At 35.1% G+C, this 21,426-nt stretch overlaps 1 protein-coding gene and 1 pseudogene across 12 annotated transcripts in view; both read left to right on the forward strand.

Moving 5' to 3' along the window:
* Oga (O-GlcNAcase) overlaps positions 1 to 21,426 on the forward strand; it is a 338,350-nt gene that overhangs the window by 172,351 nt on the left and 144,573 nt on the right. The gene's annotated exons all lie outside the window — the stretch shown is intronic.
* LOC149080427 (uncharacterized) lies at positions 4,027 to 6,188 on the forward strand (annotated as a pseudogene).

Here is a 21,426-nt window from a genome sequence, read left to right on the forward strand (position 1 = left end):
TAATCACTGTTCACTTACATTAGAAATATACTACACAGAACCACATAAATTGTGTTAATTGCATTTTCAATTGGGTTGCTGTATTTTTGAAACATATGACAACCATATTTTTATGGGCATCTTTTTATCAGCCACCTCGTTGGGCATTTTGCCTGTTGTGGTGTTGTATTTGTATTTGTATTTGTATAAAAAATCCTGCTCTGAGCGATTATGGGTCCAGATTAGTATATCAGAGGCCCCATGATCTACATATAGTTAATGGGCTAATAAATATTTTCAACATCACCAAGTAGGCATGCCCCCTCTTTACATCTTGAAGATGGCCCCCAGACAGGAATCTGGTAAGGTGCCCCCAAATGGCGTATTCACAAAGAGGCTAAGTGGACTATAGCTCAAGGCGAAAATTTCAAAGGGGCTGCAAATTTAAGGAATGGCTAGTCAAGTAGTCAACTGGTCATGTCATTCAACCTTCCCACTCTACCAAGAGATCATGGAACTAAGTCACTATGCAGCAAAAAGAATGTGCAAGTACATGAGTAACAGTGTGTGCAAGCATAGGAGTAACAAAAAGTGATTTAGAGGGTGTGAATATGGGAGTGACCTGGAGAGAGCAAGAAATCGGGTGAGTGTGTGACAAAATGATCAGGGTTGTAGTGATTTAAATCAGCAGTTTAAATCATGATTTAAATCAATTTTTTTCAGATATGAAAAATTATCTGTTGTAATTGATTAAAATTATTTATGCAGCTCTAAAGTGATTTAAATTTTTATTAAATTATTTTAAATATCAATTAATTTAAATATATTTTCAAATATTTTTATATTATAATATATATTATGTATATTATAAGTTGACTTAGAAAATCAAAAATTGCATGGCGATGAATGGATGGATAATGAATAAATTCTGTGTGTTACCAAATGGTGTGGTAAAGCCATCTATGTTGATACTATTGACACATCTGGCTTATCACATGCTGGAAATTATTTAGCAAATGTGGTTTTTAGTTCAGTGAAGTCAACAGAAGAAAACTTCATATGTAACGTATCAAGTTTTGTTACTGCAAATATGGTTCCATCCAGAAAGACCCTGGATGAAAAGCTTGGCTTTTCGGGACTTACATATTGCTACAGTGCCCACATTTTAAACTTGTTAGTCGAAGATTTGGTTAAAACTGATGTAACAAAGCATGTTACAAGTATATTTAGATACTTCCACAATCATCTCTCAAAAGCATGGTATCATGTGTAAGGTGCAAGTGCATTGGTCTTCCTGCAGAGGTATGATGGAATACTTTTGTGATTCTCTTGAATCTTATGTTAAAAATTCGTCAGTTGTTAACGAAGTTTGTGAAGACCACAGATCTCAGATAGTAACATCTCTAGTGAAATCTTAAATATTTATTCAAAAAGAAATGTCAAGGACATAATTGCAATTCTGAAACCAATAGCCAATTAATTAACGATTTTATACAAAGAAACACACACACAACTGCTCCATAACTATGTGTATTGGCTTACTTACTTAAAAAAAAATAATCAACAACCCTGAAAATGATTTATCTTGAGAGTATGCCAGCATGGGAGTGACTCCGAAAATAAGGAAAAAGTCAGTGAGCAACTAAATGAGTGAGCAAGGGATGAATAGAATAACCTAGAGAGCGTGCAAGCATGCGAATAATGAAAAGGTGACATCTATAGAGAAGGGATCAGGTTTGTTAGTGTGTATAAGCATGGGATTGGCTTAAAGAGCAATGAACTAGGCTGTGAGGCAAAAAAAAAAAGAGCAACATAGAGTGTGCAAGCATGAGAGTGACCTAGAGAGTAAGGAATGTGGCCAGAGACAAAAGGAGTTACATTGTTACTGATGAAATATTTTAACACTGTATAGAATAGTGTGCCAAGACCAAAGAGCGATATTTTTATATAGCCAATTATCACATTGTGTTGAAGTTTCAGTCAAGTTTAACTCATAGCATGTAAAATTTCAAATAAGTATATACTATAGATTTCAAATAAATTTCCATGTTCATATCTGATTTATTACGTACATACTTTAAACAATTTTAAGCATGCCCCCTTGCATTCAGGGAAAAGGGAGGGGGGGGGGCACGATGATTGAATTCTGTCATGACAAAATTCCATAACTTTAATTTCTACATAAAAATGTAATTCATATAAAATATACATATTATACAAAAATGTACTTCAGAGAACATAAAAACCCCTGCCCTGATAGCCCACGGGTGAGGCTTAGGATACAAAATGGTGCATAATCGGACCTGTAAATAGGCTGGGGCATCAAGCCAAATGGAGCCTCACGAAAAATATGTATACTTATTTTGCAACATTTTAACAGAGACCCCAAGACGGAACGCTACGACCTTGCCCATGATCATTCAGTTTGACATGAAAATTATTGACAAGAAAAAAATATTGAGGGGGCTGAAAATCCCTAATCGTCCCGTAGGCAGGAGGAATGGTGTGTGGTATATTGTGTGTATTCGTGAATATGGGTTGGGGGCTCAGCCATAGGCGGAGATAGACTTGGAAGTCTGGGGGGGCACGGTCATTATTGCTGGGGGGGGGCAAGATGATGACAATTCATATATGCATATATACATTAGATCAGTCTACTCCACCTTTGACGCTGGGGGGGGGGGGCAATGCCCCACGCGCCCCCCCCCCCGTATCTCCGCCCATGGGCTCAGCACAAAATTTATAGGGAGAGCTCAACATGGCTCATCACAAGGGTGGGGCTGACAGGGCCCCCCCCCCCCCAGGGAAAATACCATCATTTTTTATTTTTCCATGCTATGAATACAGAAGGGCCCCAGATCTTAGTGTAAGCGCCTTACCCCTGGATGTGGGCCAAGTGCGTAGCTGGGGGGGGGGAACTTGCAGGTCTGGTTTCTCCCCCCCCCCCCCGAAATGTGAGAAAATGATCGAATATAAGGGAAAAAGATGGGCAAATCTATTATTCTATCACTTTTGGTTCCTCCCCCCCCCCAAACGAAATTTATGGCTACACCCCTGATGTGGGCCATAGGAGCTCAAATAGCCTCAGCTCCAAAAGGTTACGATACATACAGCTCAAGAGAGAGTGCCGTGACAACCCTTATTTATTTTTTTACACTGTAAATTCACTACAGGGGGCCCATGTTAACCTGATCTAAGGGCCCGCCAAAGATCACAGCCCAGCAGGAGGGAACTGATTCATCAAAAACGACGGTAAAAAAAAAAAATAACCATTGACAATATGTAATACTTGGAAAATTTATCATACAGTTCGATAGCAATAGTGAAATAATGCTTACCTTTTCTCTAAACGCTGTCTTCGGCGTCAACTGTTTCGTTAATAAACAATAAAATCGCCGGCCTTCGCAGCTTGTAACTAACGCCGTGCTTTCAAAATGGCCGGCTTTGTTGATGCTTACTGACAGGGAAGAGGGGGGAAACGCGTAGTGTCCTATACCGTTCTTTGTCGTTGTCTGTCGTTATAAATGGCAAGTGCGACGTTATGATGGGCGAAAAATTTAGATTATTTCAAAAGAAACAAATTATCGTTTAAGATATTCTCCTTCGAAACGAAATGCTGCAAAAGTGAGAGTAAAACTATTTTAGAGAAAAAAATGAAGGTATTTTGGCGTTTACCGACTGAATACATTTTTACTGTACCGTTCGGTATCGGACACGTAGAAATTTCCGACCTCTTTCGACGCTCGGTATCCTTTCGACGAACCGGCGTCACATCGACGTTGATCCGATGCATGCCGATACCGTTGTGCTACTGGGTTATCTTTGACTTGTGTATATCAGCGCCACCTATTGGCTGTTTTTTATTTTTTTCCCTATCTTAAAAAAATTCCTTTGACCTAGTGATGCTAACCCTGCAAACCATTTTTTATTTCGTTTTTTTTTCCCCGGTCTTTAGGAGTTTAAGTTTCAACAGACTTTTTGCCCACCCTGTATTGTACAGTGTGAATTTAATAATTTTATTTGCAAAAATCTAGCTGTTTTCAGGGTACAAGTGTTGCAGTCAATATTTTAGGCACTTATATAGGCTTACTCTACTAGCATAGTTTGATAAGTTGAAGCAGTACTTATTTGAGTATTGGCATGTCATGTTTGGAACATGGGGGGGAGGGAGATTTCTTTACGTTTATACTTTTGTGTTTTTCAGGCTCCAAGTCTACCCTGTTCAGTGCAGACATGCTAGCTGAATTTGATGTCAATAGTGACAGAATATCTGAGGGGTGCCGGAAAGAATCAAAACACGACGAAGGGTTTTACATATTCTACAATACAACTGTAAGTGTCAAACAACATGGACTAACAGCTATCAAGAGACATGCGCAGGGAAAAAAGCATGTTTTGATGGCAAACAGAAATAAGAATGGGAAATTAAAAACCAACACACAGCAGTTATTAAATTTTCAGAAGAAAGTTTCTAGTCACACAGATCAAGTTGCAGCAGAAGCCCAAATTGCTATTTTCTTTGCAGCTGTAATGAATGTCCCTATTCGTTTGCTGGAACAGCAACTGATATATTTCCCGTGGTTTCCAGATTCCAAAATTGACAACTTCTCATGTTCCAGGATAAAGATGTTGTACATCATTTCTGATGGCATTGGTCCTTATTTCAAAGACGTCATGATAGCTGAAATTAATAAGACTGACTCGTTTTTCACAATCCTAGTGGATGAGACTCCTGTATCAGAGAAAAGAGTGAAACAATTTGATGTTTTCATTCAATATTATAGTGAGTCATTCCATATTGTTCATGCTACTGCAGAAATTTTACACAACTGCATTGAAACTTCACTTTCTGGTGTAGCCATGTCTAATCTTTTGAGTTTCTACAGTGATGGTCACAATGTGATGAAGCCCTTGAAAAATGAAATCAAAGTTTGTCAACCTGATTTGCTTGATGTTGGGGAATGCTCGTTACACAAAGTACACAATGCTTTTTCAAGGGGATTAAATTCTTTTGGAGCAGAGATTGAAATACTTATCATTGGCATTTATTATTATTTTGAACGATCTCCTGTGGAAAGTAGTGACTTCAGAGTAATGCAGAGCACTCTTGATGTTCCCGATCATATTTTTGTTCAACATGTAAATAGTCGATGGTTCACATTGGTTACAAGTCTGTCTAGATTCATTGAACAGTTTCCTGCACTAGTTCAGTTTTTTATCAAAGGAAAGAGTTCTCGATCAGATACCTATCGCTTGAGAAAAATACAGGAAGCATTTGCAGACATCTGTTTTGGCCGAAGCTTTGTTTCCAAAAAATGTGTGCGAATTGTACACTGGATTCTTGACATAGTTCCAGAAAGATGAACCCCTGATACATGTGTTATATGATGAGCTTGGACGTCTTGTTCGAAAACTCATGGGGTGTTTCCTGCATATGAAATGCTTTCACCGTGTGGGAAATTCTGATCTCAAATAAGTGGAGATTGAAAAAAAGGAAAATTAGAGAAAAGATATAATTGTTGGGGGAAAAAAACACAGAACTGTCTACGCTCAACAAGAGTCAGAGAAAGAAGATTGTCCTGAGAGCTTGCTCTTTTTATAATCTTCTGCAAAATACCAGTTGAATGTCCTACCTTTTGAAAGATGAAATGTTTGTACCCTCTCTTCCATACAGAGAATTCTCTCTGCTATAAAAATTATTGCTCGAAAGTTACCCAACATTGTATCCCCCACACAATTATCAACTGTGTGTGACGAATGGATTGCTTTGCAATGCGAAAAATTACAGGTAGCAACACAAGTTCAAAAAGTAGACAGATATTGGGCCGATATATGTGAACTTTGTCATCTTGATGGCAGTCCAAAGTCAATGGGCAAGTTCAAAATTTTGCCAATTTTGATGAAGGCTCTTTTATCCCTAACACATGGTAACACAGACAGTAAAAGAGGGGTCTGTGTGAACCAAAGTCCACTTGAACAGAGAACAAATCTGTCCATCCAAAGCATCAATGGAATAAGATATAATAATAATGAAAATGTGAAAGAAGTTGTTATTGATGCTGGATTTGTAAAAGCAACTCACGATTCACATAGAAGATATTTGAACAGGCTTCAGGCTGAAAAAGCAGCAGAAAAAAAAGATAGTTAATTTTTTTTTAGAAATTGTTTGAGTGGCGTATACACTCATGTATAAGCCACTAAATCATATAGCATACATGACCTCAAAGCTAGTTTGAAGATCTGTGATGTCATTGGATTTTAAAGATGGTATCTATAATAAGTTGAGTAATTTTCATATATACAGAGATGCCACTGAAGCTCTATAACACTTTAGATACCCGGAATTTCAGAAAAGGATGCATAAATAGTTTGTTCATGCGTTCGTTCCTAGTTCTGAGAAGAAAAAGAGAGAAAAACTTCCCCAACACTTTTTCTTTTTACCGTGTATCATGATCGTGCGACCTTGAAAAAGTGGTTTTACTACTTTCTACACTACTGTATTAATATACACGTGGGTTCTTGACGAATAGGATGAGGGATATCTAGTTGCTTCCCGGAATGAGAGCCATATAATTGTCAAATTTAAAGGTTCTTATTCCCCTGCGGATTTTTTCCCGGTTACATACCAGAAATTACAGTACTTTCGTGGCTATCTGCCAGCATTCAAAGATAGCATCTATACGGCATAAATTTGCTATGCCGTGCCATGTTGTGAATTCAAATTTTTTTTTTAAAAATCGTGATTGGAATACCCGTTCAAATTGTAAAACTTTTCCGAGATCATGGAAAAAAACTGAATCTGTAAAAGCTCTACCTTGAATATCCAGTTTCGTCATCTAGCTGCTATGTGGTAGTCACCGTTTTGTATTGCGAAAATCACATGTGTATGCAGAATTGGCTTTTGGAGGGGGCACAAGGATCTAATTCTTCACAGAAAGTTTGGGCCACTAACACTGGAAAAGAATTTTAAATTAGCAGATGGTATAAAAGAAATTATTTTATTCCAATATTTTTATTCTCTACAGAAATATTTTTAATTTTGATCTCTGGGGAGGGGGCGGGAGAGGCCCTTTACAACCAACCCCCAAATTTTTATTTTGGTGAAAATCCAAGTTTGGAACCTGTGATTGCGCAATGGTAATCGGCTAAAAATGTGATTTTCTATTAGGTTTTCAAATTTTAAGTTGGTTATTCCTTTGAAAAACTTTGGTTGCCATGGTGATCACACAGACCTACAGCACAAATATGTATACATTAAACTTCAAATGCACGCATTACCAGTTTGGAGAATAGATGCAGGGCTGCAAATGGGAGGGGGAGGGACAGGCGGGCCTAGTGTCCTGGGGTCTAGACTAGAGGGGAGGGCACCAAATTCACCCTTTATAACTGCTTCTTTTCTACATTACGTGGGTGTGCTAAAATGTGTACTTGCCTCGTTTGAGGAAATATCTAGTTGCGGCGCTAGATAGGTGGCACCACCTAGTGAACACCACATAAGCACACTGTTTAGTTTCTCCAACACAAATCTGACATAGCTCCCATATTCAGGTGTGAAAATATGTGGGAGTTAAATGGTGACAGATCAGAGTGGTGAACCATCGAGAAGGAAAAATAAAATCATTTTACCAGGAAAACCAAAGTAAGAATAGGGAATCCGAAGATCAGTGTTTGAGATAGAGAGAATCGAATTTGCTTTAAATTTGATCAGAAGATATTGAAAGTGTCGAGATTTTTTCAATGAAATGATAAATCACACAATCGGAAGGGAATTTATAGATTGATTTATTAGTAAATAAAATATATAAATGTATGCCTCCAACTGTTAATTAAAGTGGATCCTGCTTATAACATTTTTCAAAAAACCGTCATAAAAAATGTAGCTAAATAGGAAAACACTTTAAACAGGAAATCTTAATTAGGATTACTTATTGTTAGGACCACAAAAATAAGTTGTACTAAGTAGAAAAAATGTTCTAAATGGGAGAAAGGTTATAAGCGGTATATTTTAGATTTGTTACATGTACAGAATTCCATACATTGAATTGTCAGTGCTAATGAGCTTCTGTGCAAGCTTTTCCTATTAGTAGGCAATGAAAGTAAATGAACCTTTGGCTAGAATATGTTTTTAGAAATGAATTATACTTGATTCACAGATACCTTCTCCTACCCAGAACATGACCCACCGCTCAGTCTTAACAAATAAATATAAGCAGGTAATCAAAGACCTGGGACATGATGGAAGAAAATTCATAGAGATACAAGTGAATTATGGGGGCATAATTTTTTTCAAGATAGATTTTTTGTGAGAGGGACCCACTTCCACTCAAAAACGACCCAGATGTTTTGAATAACCTGGGACCCAGGTAAATTAGAGTACAGTGGCATCTGTGGATATAGATGAGTTACTCATCAGTGGAGTGATTTTTGTAGCTATGTTCAAACTCCATAGATCTGACGGTCGTTGATCTGGTGGACTAAAGTTCATTTTATAACCTTTAGATGTGAGCATCAACAAGCTTTTTGAAGATTATTTAAGAAATTTATTGACTGAATGGATCAGTTTCGAAGATAAAGAAACAACAAAAAGTAGTGCCTTAATGAAATCGGCCATTGGCCTAGTATGTCAGTAAGTTCATGAGGTGTAGAACTGTTTCCACTGAAATCATCAAATCCTTTAAAAAGTGTTATGTCAGTATTGTCATGGATGGAACTGATGACAACATCTTTGAAAGTGATGACAGCAATGACAGCGCAGTTTAAGATGGAAATGAACATGCTATATTATGTATGGCTTGGAGAATCATGAGGAGAAATTTTCAATTCATTGAGATTTTGGTGGTCCTGAAATGGGGGGGGGGGGGCTTATACATGGGTACATAAGGTATTTATATTCATCTTTGTTTGGTTTTTTTTTTCAAATTCAATCATTTCTGCAAATTCTTCGAAAAGTTTTTTTTAATATATTATCTATGGAACCCGTATTATACTCCATTTCTTTTGCTATAGTAAGGTGAATAAGATTTTGGTTTTCAAACAACAGAAATTCTTGCTGCCAAGCTTTCAGCATGCATGTGTATATTTTGTGAAAATAAATGTTTGATATTGTGATTTCAGTAATGTATTCTTTACCAGTGATATACTTCAGAAAAATTTCAAATGGACTTCAATTTGTAAAGTAACTTGTTTAAGATTATTTAAACATTTTTTTTTCAAAATTTTAGCATTTCGGAAAAATTACCTTATATTGTCCTGCTCCATTTTCAAAATTTCTGCTCTAAAAATTTACGTTTGCTACTTAAAAATGGATATGTGGCACTTGTACCCCTGTTTTTGTAAACAAGTCATTTCTGTCATTTTGCTTTGGCTTGAGTCAATCTTACTGGATACTGAAATAGTGGTATGAAAAAAAAATTGAAATTTAAAAACAAAAAATATTTTTTAGTAATTTTTTTTGTATTATATGATTATGTTGTCTTGGGGGGGGGGTGCCCTCCTTCTGTCCTACTTTTGCTAATTCTTTAAGTGGGAACCCTGAAAATGATACAAATGTTGTATATTGTAATTAATGATTCTGCCAAAGCAAAATAATACCCCAGTAGCACAACGGTATTGTCAGGGTGTCGGATCGAGGTCAATGCATCGAATCAATACCGAGCGTCTGAATGAGGTTGCAAATTTGTACATGTCCATTTGTACATACTGAACAGTATAGTAAAAATGTATTCACTCAATAAACGCCAAAATATTTTCATTTTTTCTCTAAAATAGTTTCTCTCATTTTTACAGCATTTCATTTTGAAAGAGAATATCTTGTATGATAATTAGTTCTTTTCTTATCATTCAATATCTTCTTAATTCTTTTGAAATAATCTTAATTTTTCGCCCATCATAATGGCGCACTTCCCATTTATAATGACCAAAAACGGTAGAGGACACTACGCATTTTCCCCCCTCTCCGGTCTACCCTGTCAGTGAGCATCAACAAAGAAGACTGTCATTTTGGAAGAGAGGCGCTAGTTGCAATCTGCGAAGGCCCTCCTGATGGGCTGTGCTCTTTGGCGGACCCTTAGGTCAGGTTAAAATGGGCTCATCTGTAGTGAATTTACAGTGTGAAAAAAAATTTAAATAAGGGTTGTCATAGTGCTTGAGCCATATGAGCCAGAACCTGGGAGCTGAGGCTATTTGAGCTCTTATGGCCCACCTCCTGGGGTAAGGCCCTTAGTACTAGACTAAGATCTTCTCGGGCGCCTCTGTAGTTAATTCATAGCATGGAAAAATCAAAAATGATGGTATTTGTCCTGGGCCCTGTCAGCCCCACCCTTGTGGTGAACCGTGTTGATCTCTCCGTATAAATTTTGTGCTTAGTCCCCCCCCCCCCCAACTGATATAATTCATGAATATACACAGTACCACACACCATTCCTCCTGCGTACGGGATGAATAGGGATTTTCAGCCCCGTCAATATTTTTTCTTGTCATATCGGCACTTATGCTACCCAGTTTCAGCTGGGTCCCTACCACCAAAAATTCCGACCGAGGGACTCAGCTTCAGGATGTAAAGGGGACATGCTGACTTGGTTATGGTGAATAAATATTTATTAGCCCCTAAAATAAATTATCATGGGCAAGCGTGCATTCTTGGGGCCCCTGTTAAAAGGTTGCAAAATAAGTATACATATTTTTTGTGGGGCCCCATTTGGCTTGATAGTTCAGTTGCCCCAGCCTATTTACAGGCCCGATTATGCATCTTTTAGCATCCTAAGCCTCACCCAGGGCAGGGGTTTTTATGTGGTTCTCTGAAGTAAATTTTTATGTAAGACTATGCATATTTTATATGAATTATATTTTTATGTAAAAATTGAACAATTATTGAATTTTGTAATGACAGAGAATTCAATCATTGTGCCCCCCTTTCCCCGAATGTAAGGGGACATGCTTAAAATTGTTTAAAGTATGTACGTAATAGATCAAATATGAACATGGGAATTTATTATATGAAATCTATATTCTATATACCTATTTGAAATTTTTGCATGCTATGAGTTAAACTTGACTGAAACTTCAACACAATGATAATTGGTATATAAAAATATCACTCTTCGGTCTTGGCACACTATTCTGTACAGTGTTTAAAATATTTCATCAATAACAATGCAGGGTTTAAGCTACGGTCGCATTTTTCGCAAAATGCGAAAGAAAACCATAGAATGCGAAAAAAGTAGCAACTTTCGAAAAAAATGCGTACAGGAGGTACGCAACGAGTAGACGTCACACCTTCAATCATTACATTAGCATTCAGGGGCATAGCCAGAAATTTCGTTCGGGGAGGGGGAACCAAACTGTTAGAACAATAGATTTGGCCATCTTTTTCCCCTTTTTCAGCCATTTTTTCACATTTTTTAACATTCAGACCCCCTGAGCCCCCCCCCCTCCCTACGCCCTTGTTATCATTGCAGCATTTTGCTAAAGCTTTTCCACCCATTTTTGCTTTTTTGCGAAAGGTATTTTTTATCCAGCTTAAACCCTGTAACAATGTAACTCCTTTTGTCTCTCACTGGCCACATTCCTTACTCTGTAGGACTCTCATGCTTGCATACTCTCTAGTTTGCTTTTTTTTTTGCCTCGCATTCATTGCTCTTTAAGCCAATCCCATGCTTATACAACAAATTAGCCTGATCCCTTCTCTATGTCACATTTTTCATTATTTGCATGCTTGCTCACTAGGTCACTTATTTAGTTGCTCACTGACATGTTTCCTTTTTTTCCAAGTCACTCCCATGCTGGAATACTCTCAAGATAAATCATTTTCAAGGTTGTTGATTTTTTTTATTTAAAAAAAATAGATTTATTTGATTTAAATCTGATTTTTTTATTTAAATCAGATTTTTTTATTTAAATCATGATTTTTTGATTTTATGGGTTTTTTTAAACAAAATGTATAAAATATATATATTACAAACAGTAATGACTCTAGTTATTAATCTAAGAAATTAAAGAAATTTAAACTTAGAAAATAATGACTATTTACAAAATATTTGCAAACTAAAGATAAAGAATCATATACTTGTGAAATATTTCAGAACATTTTATTAAGAAAAGAGGGAAAACACTTCTTGAATGTCTTACATCAAGTATTAAATAATTTTACCCTGTGAATAATTGTTCATTTGTTTCATTAGAAACACTAGTTTGAATGCTTCGTCTACTCTTAATTTGTTTTGCTATTTGGAATGAACTGCACCTTGAAAAAATCTTTTGAACACAGGCATCAATTTGGCTGTAGTTAGCATGTTCACAAATCGCATATCGCTCTTTGTAATTGTATCTTTACCCGAAACATTATATAAATTATTCCACCGCTCAAAATCACACATTGTTGCAACAACCTTAGGGAGAAAAAAAAATTAGCATAATAGTTCCAACTTTACCAAAAACTTCAATGTAATTGCCAAGAAACCAGAGCCACATTTTTGTTTAGTAAATTCAAGACTCTTATTTCTCTCTTCTTTTGTGACATTAATTCCATATTAGAGGTTAGCACTGATGAGCTTAGAATAAATGCATCAAAGTGTGCATCTGTTAATGATTGTTCATATATATTTTTATACTCTGATGACAAAACCTTTTTATTGTTTGATGTTGATGCTTCTTTTATCTTCAATTGCAGCTTTTTCCATGCCAATACACATTCAGCTATGGAGCAGTTGTGTGTGTTTTCCTTTGTACAAAATCGTTAATTTTGGCTATTGGTTTTAGAATTGCAATTATGTCCTTGACATTTCTTTTTTAATCAATATTTAAGATTTCACTAGAGATGTTACTATCTGTGTACTACTATACATGAACATAAAATTTAAAGAATATTCATAAGTACAGTATAAATGTGTTTTTTTTTAAGTTGATTTTTCCTGCTGCAACTGTGCTTAGGTTTTTGAAAATTTGATTGTGGAGAATTGAGCAAAAATTAATGGGGTTTCTCCTTTAATTTTCATTTCAAAAAACTATGTTTTGAAATTAATTACCAAATAATATTTTTAGTATAGGCAATTCCTACAAACTGAAAATTAGTTTATCAAATGAACAAAATATCTTGATTTCTACACTAGAATCTAGTGACTAGAACAAGATTTAAAGCAAGATCTGAGTATATTCTTGTATGTGCACTCACACAGTTTGTAATTTTTTCACTACATTTTGTCTTATTTTCATTCTATAAAACTGAATTTGTTTGGCTAAGAATCATCCAGTGAATTTCAATCACTGTTTAGAAAGTCCAAATCAATCCAGAAATCAGATTTTTTAACATGGAGCTCGAGATGAACACTGACTGATGCAAAACATTTCCAACATCCCTGTTCCAGTGCAAATGTATCAGTAGCTATTATTTTTTGTGGTATTCATGTGATTGGTCTATGAGATTATTTTGATGTTAGAGAATGTGTATTTTTCACCTCTTAGACCGGTATTGCACTATAAAAGTTTGATAAAATCTTTTTTATAAAACTTAAAAAATTTAACCAATAAGGTTATTGGCTACATTCTAGAAAATGCAACCGGTGACCTTATTGGCTGTATTTTTCAAGTTTTATAAAAGGACTTTTATTGAACTTTTATACTGTAATACCGGCCTTAGACATAAAGTTATCAAAGATATTGATGGGATGCCATCTCAACATTTCAATATATACCTATTTAAAATTATCAAGATTTCGTAAAATATTGTTGGGAGGGGGCTTGAGCCAGTGAAAAGTTGCACCTGTGATTTATACTCAAAAAATATATTTCTCTAATGTGGGCTACTACCAAAATATTCTCAATATTCAATAAATTAAAAGAAATGTATTTTCAATGTTCTATAGGTTTTGTCTGAAACATAAGATTGCTGAAATTTTTTGCTGGCATGAGGCACCCAATTCTATCTGCAATAAAAAGTTGCCGTGTTACCTGCAGCTATATTTTAAAAAATTATCAATATTTGAAAATATTTCTTTAAGAACTTGTATATGGAGCAATATTAAATCATGTCTAATAATTCTATTTGTGCTTGCTTTATCTTTGCTCTCTTCATTTAATCCCCAGAAAACCGGAACCAGTTTTATTTGAACAGGTCATATTAAAATGAATTTTAAATTATTGACGGTGTGTTCAAATGGCTTGAATTTTTAGGATCCTGTACGTATATAGTGTGAGGTAAGTACACCAGTAATAGGCTTCCTTTTCTGAAGTTTTAAAAAAGTATATTTCGAGTTATGAGAAAACTCTGTAGCCTTTTTGTACCATATACCAAGCCATGTTCTTTCAGTTGCCGTTTGGTGTCCAAGCTGGTTTTGAAAAAAAAACCTGGTCAGTAAAGGATGCCAATAATTAGTCAAAGCAAACACATTTAATTTTACACTAAAGAGTAACAATTTCATACCATTATATTCTAAGTACAAAGTAGATTTTGCTTTAAAGACATTAAACAAATTGCACATGAAGTTGAAAGATTTGCCTATTCTAGGATCAATTCAAATTATATGAAATGACATAATTGCAATATCAGGCCTACCAATCTTGCTAAAGTGGTAAACAATCTTAAATGAATACTATAGCCTTTTCAAACATACTATATCTTTTGAAATAATTATTTTCTATCCACACATGCAGATATTGAGACAAAAAAGAATGAGACTGAATTCCTGCAGAAGCAACTTCTCAAATGCTTAAATATAAAATAAAAAATGAAGCATAGAAAACAGAACAAGCAAGAATTGGAAAAGGAAATAGGAATAAATAAAAAATAAAACAAAAAAAGTAGTTTCATGTGTTTGTGTCACTTTTAAATGTAATAAAAATGTTCTCCCAAAAATACATATAATTATATGCATGTTTCAAGAAATAAAAGAAAAATAATTGAGATTGACAAGAAATAATAGGTGTTTTGTTCATGTATAAAATTATGTGTTTTACATTAAATGTCCAGATATTATTGCATCATTTCCACTGTTCAAATTGGAAGAGCAGCACTTTGTTTATTCTTTGGATAAAAGAAACCCACCTGTGAAAGAATGCAAGGAAGTCAAATTTTCATTTTAAATTATTATAGCAAAACTATTCCACTTATATTTTTCAGTGATGTTTCTTTTTTACAGTTTTGTCAAGCCTATCACATATATTTCATTGTTTTCATTCCATATCTGGGTGGCCCCTTACTGGTACAATGGACTGTAAATATTTTATAAAATTCTTAGCAGTCAAAATTTGATCTAGTAACAATAACAGATGAGTTTGAATTATAATAAAAAAATTATACAAATAATTACTTCAAATATTAAAAATAACTGATAAAATATTTTGAACTGGCTCACCATTGTACATTTACCTTTTGTAACAGTAAAGTTCTATTTATTACGTTCAGAACACGTAAGTGTTTTGTAACCTGTATTAACTTACTCAGATTTAATGTTAAATTTAATTAACAGCAGAATGGCTGAGTTTTTGAATTTTAATTAATTTTTTGTGACCAATTATAGTAAATAATTTTTTAAAACAATTTTGTGACTAAATCATAAAATTTTTTTTTTTCTATTTTACTTGAATTCAAGTGTGCCGCAGGATGAAGAAAGGACAGACTTCTTGAAATAAAACTGTTTCGACATGTTTTATATTGTAATAATGTAAATCATAGATAACATAATTGTAAACGTCAAACTATGTGACAAATGTATGTCATTTTTACATCAAACAGTGTTGGGTCAGATATAGTTCGACATCGTATTTGCTATGTCAAACTATATGACAAATATATGCCATTTTTACATAGAACGACATCGGTAAACGACGTAGAACGGTATCAAAATCTCTATGTTGTTCTATATCGATGTGTTACTCTGGGGTAGTTTTTTTCAGGTTTAGGGTAGTTTTTACAGCAAGGGGGGTTCATGTAAAAAAAAATAAAGGTCATGGTATAGCCCTGTGATATAATATACAGAGGCCATCAATGATATTCAGTATGTAGCTATGTAAAAACAATGAGTTCATTGTTTTTTCATTCTAGCTTAGGGAGGCCCGGAAGCCTTTCCAAGCACCATTGGTCAAGAACCTTTTCTATAAATAAATCAATGGTCATATAAATAAACAAGCAATTGTCATAGCATATTATTTGAATATTGTTTATATGTATTCCGGTGTACAATTTGAGACAAAAAATATTAAAAACAGATTGTTTCAATTCCCAAATTTTGTTTTTAAAATCAATAGCCAAATAATTTCTAAAATTTAATTTGATTTCTTTTATATAAAATTGTAAAAAATAATGTGAAAACTATGCCATTGAAAAAATTGCTTCAGAGATCCATCTCAACTAAGTCAAAAATTAGTCTGTTTCCGTTGCAATGGATGCAATTTCATTGCCATCCAAAGTTGCCATTGTTCAACATTGTTATTAGTACAAACTAAGCATGTATACCGGATGGCCCCTACAGACATTCCAGTTTGCCTGTCTAGGTATGCTTGATTATGTGTTCACCACATCATGTGATGTCATTTCCTGGAGGAAGGGAGTGAGGCTAAGCTATTGCATGGGGCAGTTGGGAGCCTCTTTGAAACAATAATTGGTGGTTGAAAGTTTTTGTTTTTTTTAGTTATCATCCATAGGCTGACTATATTTCCGCAAAAGGAATAGCTTAAATATAACTGATTAATATGGAAAATTGCCAATTATAGCCAAAAATAATGCCAAAGGGTAAGCAAAGATGCCAATTATTGGTAAAATAACAGAAGAATTGTCAATTGTGGTTAAGTAAACATTGCTGCCAATTCCTATGGATTAAAATAAATTCTGAGGGAGGGGAATTCAACACAATAAACATGTGCAGAATCGCTAACTGCCACGAATTGTGTGTAGTTTCTACAGATAGACACACTTAACTACAGAGCTATCAGAAATACTCTTAATGCTACGGTAATCGGTTTTTCTTGAGATTTTTTAAAAAATAAATTTATTTCTTAGCTTCTTTTGCAGTATTTTACTCATTTTTATTATTAATTTTTGAATTGTGTATATCTTTACCAAGAGACTAGCTATGGCGCAACAACAAAATTGCATGTGCATGTGGCATAAACCTGTCAATCGTTAGGATTTCATCATATCTGGTACAATTTTTGTTCATGAATATGGCTATAAGGTTTGCTTCAAAAAATATAAGTTTTTACTGAATCACTGATGTTATATAAACCTTGACTCATATGGAATAGTAAATAAAAATTTGCCTTGTGCCTCAGAAGAATCTCACCTTACATATATTGATGTTTTTTCTGCTGACATCACAAACTTATATGTAAAGATTATGGTTCTGTTGGTCCCAGACCACTAAATAGACAATTGCCCCACAAAGAAAAAAATTGTGATGGTGGTATAACAGCAGTTTTCAGCCAGTGCTTCGTGTGCTATTCGCAGGGCATCCATGAAAGCTTGAGGAAAATAAGTAAATTTGATAAATTAGAGAAAACGACACCTCTGCAGTGGTGTTGGATCCGGGTTGCACGGGGTGCTCAAGCACCCACAGTGTTTTGTAGCATGTGGGGTGGAGCACAAACAGAATTGATTCAGAAATAAAAATCTCCTACATAGATTTCTGATTTTTTCTCTCAAATATTGATCATGAAAAAAAAAAATTAAAAGGGAAAATTGCTTTTTTCCTTCCTACGCATCTTGAATCTTGCTGGAGCTTCTGTTTCAAAACATAGCCTTTAGGTGCCTATAAAGGAGGCATTTATGGTTGAGCCCCCATCCCCCTCAACTTTTGCTTGTGTCAAAGATTGTCCAGTGTTTGTCTAAGGGATGGAGGGTATCCAAACACCATATGTTATAGCATTGGCTGCAGAAGCAGCGGGGTGGTGGTGCTATGGCTACTTGAGCACCCACAGTAAATTGAAACCTTTTACTGTTGTTTTCATAATGAATTAAATAAAAAAAATTTTTTTTTTTCACCCTATGCTTGTTCTTTCTAAACATATCTGGTATGGCATCCGGCACTTACAAAGGGTATTTTTGTAGAGCTCACATCCTCTTTTTCTTGCTTGATAATGTCCACGCAGGCGCCCCTCTGTTGCCTCAGGGTAAAAGTGTTTTACAATAAATTAAATTTTGCATTGCTGGGGTGAGCCAGAGACATATTTAAGCAGACCAATGAATGCCCAAAGAGAATGCCAAAATTTTTTAGAAAACTTTTTCTCTGGTTTATGACTGATACCAGCAGATATATGGAATCTTGACAGGGGCTATGCCATTTGTGCATTCATCATTTTCTTTAAACTGTTTATCAAGGCAAAACTTCTTTTGCTTCTTTGGACCTTTTATTTGAAGCAACTAGGTAAGTAACAATTCTGTTTATACAGTATCAAGTGGTTAATAACAGAAAAATTTAAGAAAAAATGTTATGTCAGTCAGAGGCGCCGACGTGAAGAAAATGTTGAGGTGGGGGAAAGGGCAAAAAGTTACAAATCGTTCCAAAATAAATAACTCATACACAGCAACAGAGAAGACGTGTTGCATTGTATATTCATTTATTATTGGGAGGGGAGATGAGCCTCCCTTCACAAAATTTCTTGGGTTGGGGGCTGAAATAGCCTCAGCCACCAGGTTCCGGCACCTCATGTGTAAGTAAAATTCAAACTGAATGATTCACAGAATTTTTTTTTAAATCATTTTATCTAGCTGAGAATACAGGTAGAACTTCTCAGCATTCTTTTAAAGCTTATACACTAGAAGAGTGTTAAAATTATGTCTCACACTGTTGAAAATTTTGTCTTGAGTTGCCCAGATTCTGGGACCCCACATCTTGGTATCCCTCAGCCCTCTGGGTTAGCTCCTCTCACTGATTCCCAGACTAGAATTTTTCACCCATCCTCTTCCCCAAATGTAAATACTGTGCTTAGTGTGAAAAATAATAAATTCCGTATTTGCTGGAATTAGTTACTAGTATTGTAGCTACACCCACTAATAGGGAAAAAAAGTTTATGAAAAAGAAGCAAAGTATGTGCTTGTGCGCACCAGTAACAAAAACAATGTCAAAAATGGGAAAATTTTTCACCTGGAGATTTAATTTTTACTTGCATGAAAACAACATTTCAAGCAAATAAAGCACCTGGGGAGTAAACTATCTTTGTGGTTCTTGAGAACTACTGATCCAAATTAACTACCAGTCAGAGGACCGCTTCAACTACCTTTAGTTGAGAGGTACCACAAAAAAACTACCAGTCCTTGAGGTCACATGACTTGAAATAGTAGTTTAGGAGGAGAAGTTTTGGTTTTGAAAGTAACGCATATACCTGCCAACTGTTTGGATTTTATTATATTATGTACAATTTTTTACTCATTAATACGATTATATGCTTTTGCTTGGAAAAATATGATTTTTTACTGAATCGCTAATATTGATATTTTGCTGCCTATGTCATAAACTGGCTAGTGTTAGAAATCATTGATGGTTCATTGGTTGATATCAATCCACAGAACCAGTAGCCAAAAATTCCCCACTCCCTGAAATGAGAGAGTAGAACACTGCTTGGAGTTTTCATTGTAGTGTTTCATTGGTGTGGCTTATGCGCTGAAACAATGCCTCGAGCTGCCTCTCTTAACTGTGTTATACGGTATACTGGGTGGTGCTTCAACCTTTAGCATCCATTTGATGGATAAATATTTTTCCAAAATTTGCCTGCCATCCCAACCATTTGTTTTCATGAATTATATAGAATTTTATTTTTTAATTCAGGCAGAATTTTCTAAATGAACTAGTTTCAAAAATTGAGTTAATATTTCACGCATATTTGATAGATTCACAATAATAGACTATTATTTTCCCAATATCTGCGTTGTCAAAATTTTACCATGTCTAGAACATAAAATTACTTTTTATTATTGAGCTATTCAATGAAGATTCTCAAACTTTCAAGTTGAACTTGAATTTTTTTCAGTGCGAAGCACGGAAATTGTTTGACTTTGCAGCATGCAAATGGGATTGTGAAGACTTTTAGTGTGGCAAGTTGAGAAAGATCCCAAATTTAGAGCAAGATTTCTTGCAAGATCAAAGTACGCGCAAGATGGCCATTGGTCGAGTAAAGGTCCTAACAATGAACAAATTGAAAAACAATGAAGGGGAAATGAAAATGGTATCCCATATTTGAAGTCATCGTAAGAAGAAACTGCGGAAACTAGTTCATCAACCACTGAAAACTTAAACGATTCTGAGGAAAGTGATCTATATGAGCCAAAACACTGTTTGCCGTTGAAGTTGGCATTTCCATCTACCAGTACCTGAAGCTGGTCCATCAATCAGTGTCGAAGCAAGTACTTCATTTGCTTTTGAAGTTCTACCATCATCCTCACAGATGAGAACTAAATTTCCAAATATTAACCCTCTTGCTTGTGTGTCTGAATGGTGTGAATAGAACTGGTGTGTCTGATCGATCAGCTGCAATTATTGCGAATGCTGTGCTAGAAGATGTTGGGTTATTGATGAAAGAGAAGCCAAATATGACAATAGACCAGATGAAAATAAGGCGTGAAAGAGCATCACAGAGAGTTCTTTTGCAAGATAATTCCATGAACAAAATGTGCGAGGAATATATTTTGATGGTCGAAAAGACAAAATTTTAGCTAATGTCAAAGGTGGTGATTCTTTCCATAGAAGAACCATGTCTGAAGAACACATTACAGGAGACCGGGTTAATTTATCTCGATAACACAACTCCAAGAGAGTAGTGGAGCAAGGGATATAAAGTCATCAATCCTAGACTTTTTGAAGCAAGATTTTGATACGAGCGGATTGATGGCGATCGGATGCGACGGAACTGTTACCAATACTGTTTATAAAAATGGTGTTATTAAATTAATAGAGAAAGAAATAGGCCATCCTTTGCAATGGCTTATTTGTCTTTTCCACTTCAATGAGTTACCTCTAAGGCATCTTGTGAAGCATCTAGATGGATGCTTCACAAGATGGTCTTTGAAGAAAAGACTGACGGATGCTGTTCCATCAGTCCACAGGCTTCAAGGTGATATTGGAAAAAAGTTTGGAAAATTGTTAAAGATTACCTATATATATTGTGAAATTTATATCAATCTCTAATAACTTTCAGATAATGGACAGTGACAACAGTGATTTAAGTGCAGATCAGAGAAAGAAATCATACGGAAAAATGATGCATTCCCTGCATAAATATGTGACGTTTTGCTTTTTTAATGTTTTTACATCTGTTAGTTAAATCCAACAAGTTAGGTTCTGAAAGGGATAATTTCAAATGAAGTTTATGAGTTTTATGAATATGAAAGAAATCATACGGAAAAATATCACTAATTTAACCACTTTTATTAACAGCTTAGCCCGTACGTGATGCGTGCATTCTGCGCATTTTACCATAAAATTCAATTAAAATGAGTATGAAGAAGATAGATTCTTCGTGATG

This window comes from Pholcus phalangioides, unplaced genomic scaffold (assembly GCF_987345545.1).
Source record: "Pholcus phalangioides strain wild (caught in Gottingen) unplaced genomic scaffold, Ppha-v1.0 ptg000011l_1, whole genome shotgun sequence".
NCBI classification, from domain to species: Eukaryota; Metazoa; Arthropoda; class Arachnida; order Araneae; family Pholcidae; genus Pholcus; species Pholcus phalangioides.